We start from the raw sequence: 6099 nt of genomic DNA, 5'->3' as shown, positions 1-6099 counted from the left end.
GGGTATATGTTCTAGACAGTGTACCCGAGCGGATAACTCGAGTTGAGGAAGGAGCTCCTTTCCGGGAACCAAAAGGCCAACCGACTTAGAAACTTTTCGAGCCTCTTTTATTTCATGGTATGACACTAACAGAATAGGGAGTCTCAACCAGTAAGCACATCCCCGGAGAAGAGAAGAGAAGGTTTCGACACAGTTTATATGTACAGTTCAAATAATATCAAAGCGGTAAAAAAGCATCATTTTGCACATTTAGGCCAAAACATGTAATAAGATCAAATAATAAATACATACAAATATAATAATTCATCTAAGCTCGAATTCTGAACCCTAAACCAGAGATTCTGGGTTCGCTCCCCAGCGGAGTCGCCAGAGCTGTCACACCTTCTTTTTCGCCTGCGCCACCCTCAAAGGGGCGCGGAAGGGAGTTTTTTCCAATTAAAGGACAATCGAAATGGGATTTATTTATTTATTTCAGAGTCTCCACTTGGGAGATTTATGGTGTCCCAAGTCACCGGTTTTAATCCCGAATCGAGGAAAAGAATGACTCTGTATTATAGTCTGCAAACCAAAAATCCGGATAAGGAATTTTGTTAACCCGGGAGAAGGTGTTAGGCATTCCCGAGTTCCGTGGTTCTAGCACGGTTGCTCAACTGTCGTATTTAGCTTAATTATCTGATTTTATACAATTATGAACTTATGTGCAAACTTTAAACTCTTTACCGCTGTTATTATTATTATTATTTTAACAAAGAATTACAACATTGTGAAAAACGTATCTCGAACCACGTCACATCAATATACCCGTGGTAATCGACACATTTCGACTCTGTTGAGATTTGGATTTGGGTCACATAAATGTGCACCCGAGTTTAAGAAAGTAAATTGTTAAAGGCGCGCCTAAAGCGACTAGCGTATCATTATTTTGGGTAAGGCCGTGAAATTTGCTAAACGGCCGATCCCGAAGTCTATACAATTATTAACCAATTATTGAGGGCCCCGCAACTTGTGCGTTTTATTGGGCGAGGCTCATCTCATTTATTTTAAAAGGATAATCCTAAAGTGACTACATTTTTTCTATTTAAGTTCGTCTCTAAAAAAGAGAAAAATTCTAATTAATTACATGCTTGAAAAGGCCGCTACTTATTTATCGGATTAAGACAAATGCAAACTGAAAATTGCAATCGAGACAAAGGGAGATTGTTTCATGCCTTATTCTATAATTGAATATTACTAAAATTGAAATTATAAATAGAATACGGAATTTACAAATAATATTACCAAAATAAACTAATTATCCTCTAACTAATTTAGACCCACATTGTTAGATGAATTGAACCGTTGGAATTAATTGTTTACAACTATTTGAAACTGGAATTAACCTTAATCACTAATGCTTATTCGAAAGTTTGTTAAACTTAATCGTTAACTCGTCTTGTTTGAACTCAACTCATGCCTATTGGATTAATGATCTTAGCAATTACTACTACGATCCTAACTTAAAATAGAGCGGGCCTACTGATTCTACGAAATTACTAGCCATTTTTGATTCTGCCTAATATTTACAGATCTCCATTACTAACATGATTAAAGATTCACAAGCTTTGACTCATTTCTATTCCGGTTTGCATGAATTCAGAGTTATACTTCACTAATTAAACTAAATCAAAATAATCTCCAGTAATGACTATCTATCAATTCATGTACCCATAGGCATATAGAAAACAGTTCAAACTACTTAGAATAGTTCTAAGTACAGTCCAATTTTCAGTATAGTTGTACAATGTAAATACATGTTTAAGATGAGCATAAACATATACAATATTTCCTAATGTACATTCTAATACATTAATTGAACACACTTAAATAGGCAATCTGTTAAGCCTTTTAATTCAGCATTTTTGCAGTTTGAAGTCACTTCAGAACTAATCTCATAAATGCGTACCTGGAAAGGGACCACAAGGAAAAGGAAGAAAAGGATCAGCAGGAGCAATAGCAACAACACAGCAATAACAACAGTAACGGAAACAGAACAGCCCAGTAACAGTGTTTAATAAAACCAGCAGAATTCCAGCAACATCCCAATGAAACAATAACAAATAACCAACCAAACTCAAGGAACAAACCAAATGAAAGCCCAGAAACACCAACAGCAATCAACGGGCAGAAACAAAGTGAACCAGGAATGCAATAGGACAATCGATTTCTGACTCTCTGTCTTTCAGACTCTTAAGGAAAGAAACTCAGAACTTCAATTTAACAAAAAAACCAACACTAATTCTGATTTTCAGTAGTCAAAGCAAGACCTCACTCTTTCAGTTTTTAGTTCTTAAATTACTCACTTTTTTTTAGATTGAAAGACCAGTTAATGCTTTTCCCTTCAATTCTGACCCCCTTCACTTGTGTCAACCTCTTCTTATTTATAGCCAAACTTGAAGCACTTAAATTAATCCCACCATCTTCTCCCCATCCCCTTCTGAATCCCACTACTTAATGTTTTGTCCCCCACTATATTAAACAAATATATTAGTGTCCACTACCACATGTCTTGTCCCCCACTATATTAAACAATGAATTATTGCCCACTACTACATGTTTTGTCCCCCATTATGCACTAATTAATTCCCACAATCATCTCTTGTCCCCCACTACGTATTATTTTAATATTATTAGTGCTTAGTGGACGGAGCACTCAAATTAATTATTTTTTAAGACTCAAAATCCCGAAAATGCCCCTGAAAATACTGCTATTTACCATTCTACCCCCATCCCTTTCAATCTATACCAAAACCATATCAGCTATAACCAATTCACCTAATCAACGATCCAATTAACAAACAAACTCTGAATAAACAAACTCGCCAAACAAACTCTTAATCGACAACATTCATGAATTAACAACAGAGTCAGATTCATATCAACAAACTTAACAGGACAAACCAGTAGATTTAAATCACTAAACTTAACATCAGTTGAACTTAAACTAGTAGGAAAATCGTCAAAACACACACACACATAATTTCAATGAATATGCAGTAGGAATATCATGCAAAAACTCTATCAAAAAATGAAATCACATATTAAAATGAAACCAAAGAAAAAACAACAAAAATCCGTGAATGAGCTACGGCTGACCTTTATGCTAACGAACCGACGTCGAACAATGTTGAACTTCCGATGAAACACAACTTCGTTCGCAACACTATTTCGACGCTTGACTAACAGACCCGGACTCGAACGGAACCTCGGCGTACTGCCTCGACGTATGACTGAGCTGCTGGGTCAGTGTAACGTTTCAGACATGCTCCAGCTCCAGCAACATCGAACTTGTCTAGAAGGAATAAGCGAGGTGGACCTCTGCATTCTTTGACTTGCGAGTTTTCTTTTCCCTCCGAACATCTGAAGTTGTGAATGTATACGCCGAGGTCGTTTGGCAAATCTCCACTTGTAACCATTTTAAAAGACGAAGGGTCGTTTGGTGTGAGGTCGTGGAGCAACAGCAGCAGTGGCTGACGAGGGGAGACAGTGACATGGCTGTGGAGCTGGGGTTGACGAAGAGGGGGGTGGTTCGCTGAGTGTTGAAGACGAAGGAGCTTGGGCGTTTGGTTCGCTGAAGGTCGATGAAGCAGTCGGTGAAGCTACACGAAGCAACATGTGAAGCTGCACAAAGCAGCAACTCACGTCGCGGAATGGGGAGGAGCAGGGACGACTGGTCGCTTGGTTTCGACGACGAGGGAGGATGGTTTTGGCAGTGGGGTTGTTTGAGGCGACTGTGGTCGTTCATGGCTGGAGGTCGACGGACGTGAGGTGAAGCAGATGCAGAAAGGCAGCCATGGGAGATGGAGAGTTGACGAAGAAGAAGTAGCAGCGAGGGACGATGGGAACGGCGGGGAGGGAAACCATGGATGGTGATGGTGCTGCTATGGAGGTGAGGTTGGAGAGGTAGGCAGCCATGGGAAGGTTTGTTTGGAGAAGGAGAGGTCAAAGAAGATGAAGGAGGAAGGGGCATGTGTTTTAGGGTTTGGGGAAATGAAGAGTGAAAAATGGGGAGGGGGGTAACTCGTTTGGTTATGGGGCGGACCGGGTCGGGTTGACCCGGTAGGGGTTTGGTTAAGGGGTTATCTGGTTTTGGGCTTGTGGTTTAGAATTGAAGAAAAGGCCCAATCCGATTTTCTTCTTCTTTTATTGCTTCTTTTTTCTTCTTTTATTTTTTCTTAAACTAAAACTAAATTCTAAAAATCCTAAATTATCCTATAGAACTAAATTAATTTATCAAAGTGCAAATTAACTCTCAATAACAATTAACACACAATTAAATAACAATTACAATAAAATTACACAATTTGGATATTAAATGCCAAAAATGCGACGTACATTATTTTTATGATTTTTGTTCTTGTAAAACAAACTTAATTGCTCCTAACTGTAGAATTAAATCTTAAATGCAAATGCGATATATTTTTGTATTTTTATTAATTTAACAAATAAACATGCACGGACAAATACAAATAATTATCCAAAAATGCCACGAAAATTCTCAAAATTGCAAACAAAGGAAAATTGTTTTATTTTGAATTTTTGGGAGCAATTATCACATAGGGAAAAAATCACGTGCTCACAACTATCTTGGCTTTGATGAAGAGGATGAGGCACTATTTATGGCAAAGATGGAAATGGGCGAGGAAGTCCATTCCTGGCTAGCACATTATCTGGCAATCCCATGTACCACCCCCGACTAGTTGATTGTGGGCGTCAAGATTCTGAGACATAGTTTGAACTTCGAGGCAAGAGGGTGGGAAACATTTGTATGTAGCAAGTTGGACCCCACAACTCATGACAACTCCCTCCCTCTTCATCGGGCAGTTTTGGTGGCTTCGATCATGGCGGGGTACCCAATCAATGTGGGAAATGTTATGTCTAGGATAATCACAATAGTGGGCAGTGAGCATGATAGAAACTACCCTTTCTCCAATTTTCTGACTATGTACTTCCGAGACCTAAAAGTTGAAAAGAGGCCATTCGACATCAAGGTCAAAGTGAAGGCCCCATTTTCTTGGTACAACATGCAGGGGGGTGATAACCCCAAGAGCAAGAAATTCAAGGGAACAACTACTGCTCCAACTGGCCAGTCTGAAGAGCCAGTTGAGGTAGTGGCTCCTGCTCAGCCTGCCTCCACCTCCACTGATATCCCTCCTGGCCCATCCACATCAGCAGACCCGGAGATCCCTTCTTCTCGTGCCTATCCAATGACTGCCCACTGACTTATCCAGGCTCTTCTTAGTATCAACAACTAGATGCAGACTGCATCATCCAAGTTATCTACCCTCACTACCACAGTAGAGGCTCAGTCGGAACCTCCACCTCCACAGGTCCCCCAGTCCATAGAGGATGCTCTCAAAGAGATTTTAGCCAACCAAAAGAAAATCCTTGACACTCAGAAGGTGCTCATAGATGCAGTTGCTTCACACAACCAGGCTCTTAAGGAGCTTGCCAAGGAGCACAAGAAGTTGAGAAAGATGCGGGCTTCCAAGGAGCCCGTAAAGGCGCTGAGGGTTGATGTTGACAGAATGAAGGCAGATCATTTGACTTTGGACTTATTACTACAGGACCCAGTACCATCAGCTCATCCCCAGACCGAACAATCCCAGAGGCCTCCCAAGAGGAAGAGGATGATCCCCAGAGCAAACGATGCAGTCATCCAATTGGCAGACCCACCGGAGGCCTCCTCCAGTCAGCATAGGATGCACCTCAAGAGCCTGTCCAGGTCCAGGTCCCAGCAGCACATCAGCACGCCACAAGAAACCAGTCTGAGGTTCCTGAGCACAATGAGGACCTAGGGACCACTCAGGAGCCCATGCAAACAGACAGGCCATAGGGAGTCCCTATATCCTTTTCTCCTTTCTCTTTTTGGTGCTTTATTTAGTGTAATTGGCATTGGGACAATGCCAGCTTTCATTTGAGGGGGTATGCCCTACTTTATGGATTCATTCGGATGATTGTATATATATTCGATACTTTTTATTCTTTCTTTAATTTTTTATCTTTGGGTTGTATATAATTTTAACATTTCGTTACATTTATTGCACTTTTATTTTACTTTGG

This window comes from Nicotiana sylvestris, chromosome 6 (genome assembly GCF_000393655.2).
Source record: "Nicotiana sylvestris chromosome 6, ASM39365v2, whole genome shotgun sequence".
Lineage (NCBI taxonomy): Eukaryota > Viridiplantae > Streptophyta > Magnoliopsida > Solanales > Solanaceae > Nicotiana > Nicotiana sylvestris.
The sequence above is the reverse complement of the archived record's forward strand: the minus strand, read 5'-3'. Positions refer to the sequence as shown.